The sequence below is a fragment of the Emydura macquarii genome, unplaced genomic scaffold (genome assembly GCF_026122565.2).
Source record: "Emydura macquarii macquarii isolate MOO-44397 ecotype Brisbane River unplaced genomic scaffold, CSIRO-AGI_Emac_v2 contig_2834, whole genome shotgun sequence".
Taxonomy (NCBI): domain Eukaryota; kingdom Metazoa; phylum Chordata; order Testudines; family Chelidae; genus Emydura; species Emydura macquarii.
The window spans coordinates 3,468,613-3,481,356 of NW_027132971.1; the positions used below are offsets into that span (position 1 = coordinate 3,468,613).

Sequence of the window (12,744 nt, forward strand, 5' to 3'; positions counted from 1 at the left end):
TCTCGCCAAACCAACTGGGGAGAAAGGTAGCATCATGCTGTCCCCCTCAGAGCAGGGCAGATGCAGGATCTCAGTGCATGTAGGGTAGTGGGCAATGAGGCGGCAGACAAAATGGGGCAAAAAATGTTAAAAGCAATCAAACGGATTTAGAGATCCCGTCAAGGAAACGGGAGTTTAAAAATCTAATTAAAATTGAGTTGAGAGAGGAATGGTGGGATCTATGACCAAAAGAAAGGGAGGGGAAAATAATCCATGAAATATGCCTAACAATAAAAAATGCCGATATACTCCAAGGCCCTAAGAGACAGAGAGTGAAGTGGCTCTTTTTAGAATAAACAAACAAAGATGGATTATGTGGGATGTGCAAGGTCCAGGAGACAGTTGATTATCTCTATGGGGAGTGCAAAGCGTGTACCGTCATAAGGAGGTATTAATATGAAAAACTTAAGAAGCCTTAAAGTATCAACATTTCCACTGCAATACCTAGTAAGAGCATGAGGAAAATGAGCCTCTGTACAAAAATATTGCAATTCTTTGAGAATACTGGGAAAGGAGGAAGACTGCAATTCTTGAATTGTGTGTGTGTCCAGTGCTTGGCAGTCATAGACAGCATGTGAGCCTGCTTCGCCATAAAACACAAAAAGAACAAGAACGGAGCAGTTGCTAAAAGGAGTAGGAAGGCTCCTGATTTAGCAGGGAGCAGACACCAGCAGGAGCAACCCTATGAGCTTGAGGACTAAGCGGAGCCAGCGGAGGGATAACAACTGCTTGAACTATCCAGCTCCAGAAGGAGAACTGAGAAGATGCTTGGCATAAGGAGAAGACAGAAACTGAGAGCTCAATTGCAACCCAGCTCCAGAAGGAGAACTGGGGGCTCCTGGTAAGGAGAGGGACAATAATTGCTTGAATTACTTAAAGCTCCACGAGGAAGGCTGGGGCTCCTACCATAAAGAGAGACTTAAAGACGGAGGGAGAACCCTGAGGAGACTTGGATCTGAGCTTAGGGTATATCTACGCTGCAATAAAAAAACCCAACATAGCGCTGAGTCTCAGAGCCCAGGCCTGCTGCTTCAGGCTAGCAGGGCTCCGGCTGTGGGCGTACATGTAGCAGGATAGACGTTCGGGCTCAGGCTGGAGCCTGAACTCTGAGACCATCCCCATTTGTGGGGTTTCAGAACCCAGACTCCAGCCTGAGCCACAGCCTCTACACTGCAGTTTTATAGCCCTGTAGAGCCTGAGTCAGCTGACCTGGGCCAGCTCCATCCGAGCCAGGGGTCTTTTATTGCAGTGCAGATATATCCTTAGAGGGCAGGCTTCAGAGGAACCTGGAAAGCCAGAAGCACCTTTGAGAGAGACAATGTGGGTGAGGTAATACCTTTTATTGGGCCGACTGCTATTGGAGAGAGAGACAATAAAAGATACTACCTCCCCATTCTTGTTTCTCTAGTATCCTAGGACCAAGACAGCTACAAGACTGCATAATAGCACTTTTGTGCTATCTGGGATTTTTTGTTATGGACCCCTTTGTTTGAGGTTTTGTAATAAACAAGTCCTAAGGAGGGTATTAAGTCAAGCACAAAGAGTGCCTGAATATTGGCTTCCTCAGAAGGGAAACTGAGGCAGGCAGTATATGCAGTGCCACACTAACTTAGCAGGAGGCACTACTGGGCAGTTACGCCCTATAACAGAGCCCCATTAAGATATTAGGCTGTGCCCAGTTAAAATTAAGTTGGTCAGCAATAATATCCAATAAACCAAGCATGTGTACAGCTTTCACTGGCATCCATGGGAGTTACTGCTCATACCAGAAGAATGCCAGCTTATAATATTTGTAAGACAGACCTTGGCCACTGATGATTAAAGGAACACAGTAACATGCCGGTTTCATGATACATTTTTGCACTGGAAATAAGCATCAGATAATGGGGAACCCAAGCCTGATGCTCCCTCGCCTCGCCTCTTGTGTTGTCATTTACACTAGTGCAAAGTGAGTGTGCAACGTTATCATTCTGATATGGTAGTAGTTCGTACTCACTCTGCACAAACAAGATGCAAAGCAATGGAGAATCAGGCCCTTGAAATCAAAGGAAATGAAATGTATAACGTAATCTAGGAATAGGCAGAAATAGGACATTTATATTTGGTATCACTGCAACAGTTAATGTGCAGATTCCCTTGAATATTCTCCTGGTCATCAGGAAAAGAACTAAGACTTTCTGAGCCAATAGGGCTTTTTGTCAGTGGGGTGAGAGAATACCATGGAATGGGAGGAAATCTATTTCTTCAGCACATTGTTGTAATGCACAGCAAGATGTACTTAAATGCTCACGTCAGAGGCTCAGTATCTCAATGGAACATATTTATAGCTCTGCTTTTGAGGAAGATGAAAATAGTTCTGCCACTGAGAGAGGGAACAAGAAGTGTTACCTAAAAATAAGTGTCCCAAATTGACATAACCTGTTTCGTTTCCTTTTTCAGAGCTGGAGAAATGAAGTACATAACGAAACATTTGGACTGTGCAGGCAGTAATAAGGCCCTTTTGGAATTGGAACGGTTTTTACTTCCATACTCAACTAATTTATCAGCAATTATCCATTTTCTGCAAAACAATCTCTCACTTAATAGGAAAAAAGGCAATTAAATGTGCACAGGGAAGTTAGCGGATCTAGGCAAACACCAGGTTGGGTCGCTGAGATAGATGCACATTTTCCTTCCCATAAACTGGTGTGATTCTCATTGGCTTCAGTACATTTCGCCTGCTTATGTTGGAGCTGAATGTGCTCAGTATTAGTAATTTCTCTCTTTTTACCTAATCAGAGGTTAAAACATGCATTGCCAGATCCTCAGCTGGTGAATGTTAGTGTTGTTCTATTGACCTAAATGAAGGGGATTTATACTGGCTGAGGGTCTGGCCCACCAGTTCTGCCCTAAGTTATACAACTGTAGCTTCCATTGACTTCAAGGGGAATAGCACACATGGAGTTGAGAGCAGAACTGAGCCCTAGTAGTTCTATTATTATTAGGTTTATAATAATAACTCTAATGCCATCTAAGAATTTCAAGACACTTTTACAAATTATTAATAAAGTTTCACAAAACTCCTGTGAGGTAGATTTGATTATGGCTCTCTTTGATATGGGTAAACTGAGGTACATAGAGGCTAAGTGATTTGCTGAGGATTACATGAGGCACCGGCAGATCTTGCTCCCCCCCACACTTCAGAAGTTCATTTGTCTCTCAAAAGGTGCGCAAGTTAAATACCGCTAAGCAGGGCACAGATTTGATAAATTGCTCATTTAAAAATAAGAATCCATGAGAGAAGTCCTCCCGATCACAGCTCACTAGCATGATTTGGATTTCTGTCTGGATACACTAAACTAAACCACAGATCTGAACCCCCAAGTCTGATCCAGGTTTAAATCAGAGTTCATCCCTCAAACCTTTTCTAATAAATGGGCTGAATTCATAAACCTGTTCTGAATACCCCAAAGTTTGGGGGGAAATTGTATTCATATCTGTATATTTTGGATCCCTCGTTTGAGAATATTCAAATCTGAAATTCTGGTTCCCTCCTGAAGCAGAAATGAAGGCCAGGTGGCCATCTGAAGATTAGGTGTATAGCTTGGTTTGAACCCATCTCTGCATTTATTTAACTCCAGAGAGATATATGAACTATATCCAGATACACCATCCAAAAGCAAAGAGGAGTCCCCACACATACTCCCCACATACATGCTGGTACAGTTGGTTAGAACCAGAGCTCAGCGTAAAAATATTTACCAAGAGAAATACACCTTCCTTTCTGTCTTTCTGTGACAGGGCCACTCACCTTCTGCGAGCACCTCCTGTCAGGTGTGTCTGTCCCCCGTTCCCATCCCCCCTCCCCAGTATTGCTTGACTCATGGTGACTCCTGCTGGCAGTTAACTTCTCAAACAGGTTTCAATGACTCCGCCTTCTAGACAAGTCACACACAGTCTCTAGGTGTACAACAAACCAACCCCCTTCTGGATACACAGTACAATAGGGCCTGTCACAGTACCCTTAACTATGTCTCTATCTGTAACCCTGTCCCTGGGCTCAGTCCTCAATCAGTCCAACAGGGCCTATCCCAGTATCCTCAGTATCTTTAGCCATCTGTCTCCAGCATCTGAGGTAGCTTTCAAATGGTTCTTCTCAAATGGTCCCTGCTCTGGGATGGAACAGCGCACCCCAGAGCTCCCTCCCTGGAGACTCTTCGCCTGCTGGCGAGCCCCAACTGACCCCCAGCTGAGTGGCACTCTCAGTTCAGTCCCCTTCCGGGACTATATCAAAGTCCATCTCTTTGGGGTCTTGAGCCTGCTGCATGGGCTTGTGTAAACTTCCCTTCCTCAGGGCTTTGGCCACTCTGATGGCGGGGGAGGAAGGGAAGAGATCTGGAGCCACCTATTACTCCGGATCCCAACTCAGGGACTGTATAAGTAGCAGCCACCTGCTGCTTCCCTTTAGCTACTTGCTGCTGCTGTTCCCTGGGCCACTTCCCCACAGTCCCTTCACCTTTACCTTTAGGTAAGGGCTGAAGATCCCCCTTATGCTATTGCAGCTGGCCAGGAATTCCTGGATGCAGCTCCAGTCAACAACTGCTCTGGTCAGGCACTGGAACTGCTGCAACCACCCAGGAGCACTGTCCTTGCTCCTCTAGCTCCAGCCAGCAACTGATCTGATCTGTCCTTTTTGTACAAGCCTGCTGGGCTCAGATGGGCTGCTTCCTGCAGCCTTTTTAGGCAGCAGCCACCTCTACTGCTCCTTTTTGGGGCAGGGTGTGAGGCCTCTACCAAGGGCCTGATACTGTAGGGAGGTGTGACTGGGTGTATTAATTATTGGAGGCCCAGTACAATTTGAGTTGCTTGACCACTGTCCTACAGGCCTAGCATAGCTTCAGTTGCTTGCTTGGCTATACTGACCCCTGTAGCATGACATCTTCCAGTTGGCAGAGACTGAATAACCTTATAGCTGTCTCAGTTTCTGCATAGCACGGCACATAATAAGACAAAATACAGATACTGTATGCTTGCAGCTGCACATAGATAATGGTGATGGGAACAACAAGTTATCCTTGAACATCTGGGGGTACACGGTTTTATTTCCAAGGGGCATACTTTTACTCCGCCCCTCCATTCTGTAGCCTGATTTTATGGTTATTAATTTATTGAATAGGGTAATAGGTTTGCCAATTAATCTGATTAAAGGAACATGAGGTTCGTATCCTTAATCAGGCTTCAGGTGAGTTTTATAAGGACCCCAAATGCAACACATGAAAAATTCCAGTGATAACCAATATTTGTATAATTTTATAAATTTATTAAGATAACATAAAATAATAAACAAATGACTGATATAGAGAAAATAAAATGAATAATCAAATGGATAATGGATTAATACAATCTTAAATGTAAAGACTTATTTGATATATATATATATATATATATATATATATATATATATATATATATATCTATGATATGCTTTAAACTAGTATACTCACACCCTTCCTGGACTTGGTTGAAAGAGAGATGTCTAATTTCTCAAGTTGGAGTTGAGTGGAATAAGCACTGCTTCAAAGCTAAGAGCTATAAGCTAAGACTAACATTACAACATGACAACTTTAAGAATATAAAATAAAAGAATGAATCTTAACACTAAATAAAGCAGGGGTAGCTGACAGTCGACTGCCCCGATGAGCTGGATTTGATCTTTCTTATACCCCCAAGAATATGGGTCCACCTTCCAGGCCCATACTTGGCCTTTCCACCTCCAAACTTTTGGGGTACATACGTTCTATTGGCTGCTAGGTTCGTACGTATTATTGACGTATCCACATCCTTTTCCAGGTGGTCTTTTAACCTCACCTTTGTTATTTCTAGCTCATTGTGGGTTCTGTGGTGTTCTTGTAAAGTTTCTTGGGCGTAACCTGTGACAGCCCCTTCCCCTTTTTAATGTCTCTTGACTTATCTAGGGTAAAGGTTATGACCATATATGTCTTATCCTGTCATACATTAACACTTATCTAAGCCAAAGATAGCATATATATATATATATATAAATTCAAACAGTAGCTGACATCCAGGATGTGGCCTGGAAGGCACTTTGCATTACAGCTGAATAAAATATATACTTTTATTATTTAATCACACAATCATATAAAAATATATATGAAAAATATCTCTAATAATAATGCAAGCAAGCAGGCTAGTTCTATAGGCTACAATCACCAGATGTAGTTTTGATAACCCCAATTATTATGGTGAGAATTGAATGTAGTTAAAGGTGGAAACCCAATGTAGGTAATTAGCATATATGATAATGAGAGAGAGAGAGAGAGAGAGAGAGAGAGAGAGAGAGAATTAGGTGAAGGTTGTTTATGGAAGGATATAAGAAGTCACCACTTAGACAACGGGGGGTGCTCCATCAACACCTGACTCTGCGGGAGGTGCTGCCGGTTGGACCAGAGGCCACTGACTCCCTGGTGGGGCCCCTGAAGAAAGCTGTTCCTGTATACAGCCTTCTGAGTAACTGCTTAGCTCTCCAGGCTTAGTGAGTATGATATACTGTAGTCAATTTTAGGCTTTGTATTCAGCTAGTATAGAAAACCTTGCACATTAAACCTTATTGATCTGCAAATCGGGTGTACTGTATCTCACTGGTATCCACACTGATCACCAAGTGTCCAGAATCAACATTAATTCCTTCATTTTTTTACAAGTGAAGTTATGTCCTTAGTGTCCTGCTCCTGCTCAGTTTGTGCCCTGTGAAGAACATAGTTCCTGCTGCTTATTAGTTCTTCTCATCACTTATTCCACTGGTTTGTGAACCTCTATCTGCTGCAGAAACAACTGTGGTCACTATGTGATGTTCAGTGGCAAGACAGATGCAGATATGATGGTTGTCAGTTAGCTATATGCAAGTGGCTTTGGGATTAAAATGGAGGTTTGGGTCCATTAGACAAAGGACATACTTCTTATTCAAAAAGCTCCCATAACTATAGAGGGCACAGCAGCAGTTCTGATTTATCCCAGCAGAGGGCAATAGTATACGTATACATGTAGGTGATGATACATCACAATTACAGTATAAAAGAAAGTTCTCTAACCTGTCAATTCCTTGTCTCCCAAATAGCACGTCCATCAAATCTAACAAGGGGAATAAATCCTCTCTGAATGACGCCTGGAGGCAGATCAAAACTGAGTCACAGGTCCTGCAGCACATGAACCAATCATGAACAACAAGGAAAAATCATTCCAATGCCGTATTAAAGAACTCAAAGTTAGAGTAAACTCACTGCCTTTTCATTACTGTAGCTACTTGGAAATACTGTGCAATATAAAAATATATAAACATATTTAAGACTGAAAAAGCAGCAACTTCTAGATCCACACTCTAAAACCCAGGGGAAAGGTGCCCCAGCACGACTCTCAGAATAAGATCTGGAAATAAAGCTGGTCAGATTTCTGGCGGTGCTGTTTTGGAAAAAGGTGACGTGTAAGGCAACATTTATCTTTCTCTGTCAAACAGCATGTCTACCAGTCCACACCAGAGGGATACAGCTAGAAGCGTGGTGTGGAAGAAGGAAAAGAGAACAGATGGGTTGTGGGGGCAGGGAATACAAGCATCAGGGAATTAATGGAATCTTGTGTGTTCACTCTGAAATCTTAATGTTAGCATTGATGTCCTTTTGCAATAGACAGAAAGAGTTACAGGGTCAAATAATTGAATGTATCCACTAATTTTGGGTGCCTCAATTTTTAGGTGCCCAACTTGAGGCTACTAGGGCCTGATTTTTCAAAGGTGGAACTCCACAGTTCCAAGTCAGTGGAAGCTTTTGTGCTCAGCATCTCTACAAGTTAAACCAGGCATATCTCAGTTTGGGGACTGAAACACAGAGGCACCCAAAATTAGAGGTTTTGAATACTTTTGAAAATGATGACCAAATGTGGTAAATGCGCATTAATAAAGAAAACATACTACAAAGGCATGGAAGATCAGATCTATATTAAACAGGGCAGGATGCAAAGAAATCTGTAGAAACCCCTTTATAGCGATAATAAGTAAATACTGACAAGAGCAATTGCTGCTGTAATATTACTTTCATTCGTTGTGCTTACATCAGCAGGCATCCCAGTAGGCAAATGACTGATCAGAGAAGAGAGAAATATGTTGCTAAGCAACACAACAGTGGATGGGAGACCTGCTCCCATGTTGTGAAATTGACATGCTGGATGGGTTGCTGGATTTTAAAGTACAATAATTCTAAAAGGTAGAAGAGGTTGGAAGAGTTAGCATCTGTCAGAGCAGAGGAAAATAACAGTGAACAAGAGAGGTCAGTGAGTAGAAGAGCAGGGTTGAATAAAGTTGCTATCAATGGAGGAGGGGAGTATGTAGAAATGGAGAAAAGAAATAATAAATATGAAAAGAAAGGCAGAAGCGAGATGAGAAGAAACAAAGACAAATGAAACAAGAACTATGGAGACAATTATAGGCTATTAGAGATGGCACTGAGCCAAAATGACTTAGATCCAAACTTCCCCAAAATATGAAAGGTTTGGATCTGGTGGTGTGATTCAGGCACATCTTGGCTGGTTAGAAGAAGAAAAGAATATAAGAGCAGGGTGATATTTAAAGGCGGGGAGGGAAAGAAAATTTAGTAGGAAATACTCAGTGTGGGCAGTCTGGCTGGAAAGCATATTAGCATCTGAAAAAATTATTTCTAAGAAATCCTGTCACTACTGGTCACAAATCCATTATATTCTCAGACATGTCATCTGAGAGCCTAGCAACAGTAGGAATTGAAAGGAGATAGAATGGGCTGGTAGTTAAGGCACTGGACTGGATGTCAAGATTCATCTGTTACCGACTTCCTGTGGGATCTTGGGTGAGTCACAAGCAGAGATTTTCAAATTAGACTAAGGGAGATAAGTACCTAAATTCCAGTGAATTTCAATGATATTTGGTACCTAGACTCCATTAAGTTTCTTCAAAAACTTTGGTTTTTCAGATACTCCAATCACTGGATTGGAGCTTTTAAATATCCAGATAAATATCATGGCAGTCAGACTCACGGATGTACAGGATGGGTAGTGTGCCATTCAAACATCATGATACCAGCACTTAAAATTAATGTCATGTATAAACACAACAAAGGCTGCAGACTCAGACCATAAATAATGCCACATTTGTAAGCATTTGCAGTGCAAGCAGTTTTGAAAAGCTGGCCACACGTAAGGGCCTGGTCAAATGCCAATGCTAAGGCTCCCATTGACTTCAGTGGGCATAGTATTAGGCTCTACATGATTGCAGCTGCCTTCCATCTCACTTCCTTAGAATACCTGATTCCTACAGGGATTAAAAAAAAAAATACACCTACATGAGTAACAAACTGCTAGAAAGATCCCTTAGATTGGAACTGTTTCAATAATTAATTCAGTCCTCTCTGTAAGGCTAGAAGTTAAAAAAGTGAATGCTGTAATGCCACGAGTCTGTTGTGTGTCTGTGAAAAGAGATGAGAGGTTTACAAACAGCTTAATTCTTCAGATCTCATGCTGAATCTTCTTTAATCCCCAACATCCCACATTATCAGAGCAAGCATGATGGGTTCAGGATCTGCTTGCAATTGGTCAATAGCAACAGGAAAATCTTTAAACCTTCTTTTGACTCAAATGTAAAGGATCTGGATCTCAAACAACAGCCAGGAGGGCTCTAAATATTATGTGCTGTAAACCAGAGGTCGTACAGAGAGATTGTGTAACACAGGAAATATTAGTAACTCTTGGAAAGACTAGTAACTTTCAGCTCCCATAATTTATTAATGGATTACAGTATTATAAATATATTATTATTCACCTATGAAGCACTGCCATCTTGTGATTCAGGAAGTCAGATTAGATTATCATAATGGTCCCTTCTGACCTTAATCTATGAATAAATAATTGAATATAAAGGAGTACACTGATTTATACCAACTGAAAAGCTGACCAAGTCAGTTTTATTTTTAAAAAGACAATCGTAACTGATTATAAAATAGTTTGATTATTTATTTTGTCTGTCTTCAATCACCCTGTAGTGTCCCCTGAATATAAGGCCCACATTACCCATGCTGACTGTGCCAGCTTTCATATCAGTCATTAAGCATCTCTCAGTTAAGCCAAAGGAAAGATGGGAAATAGCTTTGTATTTTGTATTTACGCTTTTCCCTCTGAGTAATACAGGGAACCTAGCAGACTCCACGTTCCCCTCTTGAGTTAGCAATTCATTTGCTGAGAAAAGTCAGACTCTTCAAGAAGCCTTCAGATTTGTAGTCACTCTTGGGACACAAGAAGTGGGAGATTGTTGGCTTCTACCAGATAATATGCTGCTGCAAGCAGTCTCTGGTCACACTATAGCCACAGCTTTTGCCTGGCTGAACAGATGTGCTTGTGCACCTTTCTCCTAGAAGGATTTGCTAATCTTTCCAAACCCTCCATATATGTGGACACTCTCAGAGCAGAGACCAAAGTCAACACTGAACAAAATGGGACGTCTGCCAGTTTTTTTGATTTTTAGACATGATTTAGACTTTTCTTTGTATTGGTACAATGAAAGCTTTGTAATGATTACTCTGAGATCAAACAGAGCTGGGATACACTTTCAGAGAGACATTTTCTTTCATTCTACAAAATGAAAAAAGCATAATGGTGTCCAAAAAGCCACAAAGAAACCCAATAAATTTCTGGGTGTGTAGATGGGGGAGGGGAGAATTGGTGTACCCACAGTAACTCAACTGTGGCTAATCCCCATCAGTGTTATAAATCTTCTATATATGCAGGTGGGCATATTATGAGCCAAATTATTTCCAGATATATCCATGCAACCTAATGAAGTCACTATGTGGTTACACTGGGTGCAAATGAGGGCAGAATCTGACCTCATAGTTTATCTAATACCTTCATAAAATCTTACTGGGAGAGAATCTCATTCCACCAGTGTCCAGTGGCTGGGATGGGTGAATAATGGAAGATAGTATTCCTCCTGTATTATTTGGTGAGAATTCAGTAATCCAGGGGCTGCTAAACAACTAGAGCTTGAACTGGATGAGGTGCCCAATGCTTATGCACTTCCTTTTAAGTTCTGTATATATAATATCATGACAATCACTGCAGTGATGTGCTGTAATTGCCATCAGCTCCCCCCCACCATTATGAATTGTCTTAACCAATTAGATTTTTAAAATGTTTTATATATACATATATTGCCTGATGGGTTTGGTGCCTTTAGGGTGCACTTGGATCACATTTGTCAAGCATTTTTTTCTGCAATCAGGAAGATAATAAACTTCCTTCTTAAATGAAAACTGCAATTCACTTATCACTTGTCTCCAGCAGCTGGGGCTTTAAGTGACATCTCAGATATCACAATTCTTGTTAACAATTGGCACTATTGCTTCTATCAGTTATATCAGCACAATCAGGGACTGGGTTTGTTCAGCTTGCTCCCACCGCTGTCTGCTTCTGTAGCAAAGATCTATCATAGTGGAAGTATTATTGTAAATGATAGAGCACAGAATTTTTTGATATTCAGAATACGGAATATATGTGATTTTTCTCCCAGCTTAGAGTCATTTCAGAAAAATGAGTGGGCCACTTCCTGATGTTGGTCGCCCTGATATAAATCCAGAACAATCCCACAGTTTAGCATATGTTTGTTACTCATGGGGGGGGGCAATTCTCCACTCCCTTTGACCCTTGTGTGAGGCTGGCTGGATTGCAGGGGCATTTATTATGTTATTTAACATCAGTATGTCAAAATCATAATTCGTATGAGATATGCTGTGTCAGGTACTGTTAGAAAGGTTATAATGTGCTAAGTAAGATGATGTTTATGTTCATATGTTATATGTGTGATGGAAGTTATGGATATATTTGATATATCTGTATTTCAACTTGTGCTGTGTCTGGGTGACACCCCCGACGGGATGACGGCAGCAATAGCTTGCTTAATGGCCCATTAAGGAAATTCACAGGTACAATGGGCCCAAGGAAACAACCCAGGGATATACTTCATGAGTCACCAGGACTTACTCATGTGACCCCGGACTCCATCTTATTCCTGTCAATTTCCACAAGCAGCATGGCAAAGGCCAAAGGACATAAAAGGCAGCTACACCACATCCATTTCGTCTTCAGCCTACCTCTGATCGATTCATCTACAACTGAACTGAAGCTGTGAAACAAAGGACTGAGATCCATCCAGGTACTGGATGTACACCAGAGGGACTATACAAGCCTGCAAATTCCACAGTTCTATTAGAAACCTGATATATATGGACTTTCAAATCAATTCTACGTATCTGATTGCTTTAATCCTTTAACATTTCTCCTACAGTTTGTTTCTTTCTTTTTATAATAAACCTTTAGTTTAGTTACTAAAGGATTGGCTGACAGCATGGTATTGTGGGTAAGATCCAAACTTATATTGATCTGGTACTGTGGTTAAGCCTTTGGGGTCAGGAGGAACCTTTTTGGTAAAGAACAGAGTTTAAATAACTGATCTCTTTACTGGACCTAGTGGCTGACTGGGAGCCAGAGACTGAAATGCAGTAAAGGGGGCTGTGTATGTTTTTATTTTGGCTTCTCGATAACCAGTTTGAGGAATCAGCAGCACTGTTTGTGGCTGGTTGGGAAGCCTGACTTCAGTGTCACCCACCAGTGCTGGGAGAATCTGCTCTCCTTTTACAG

General features: G+C 41.5%; 1 protein-coding gene across 1 annotated transcript in view; it reads right to left on the reverse strand.

Annotated features, from left to right (window-relative positions):
* Nucleotides 1-12,744, reverse strand: part of SETD7 (SET domain containing 7, histone lysine methyltransferase) — a 77,236-nt gene that overhangs the window by 39,740 nt on the left and 24,752 nt on the right. Inside the window, exon 2 of the mRNA XM_067568012.1 lies at nt 7,128-7,232. The gene's annotated coding sequence lies outside the window, so the exon portion shown is untranslated. The remainder of the gene's footprint in view (nt 1-7,127; nt 7,233-12,744) is intronic.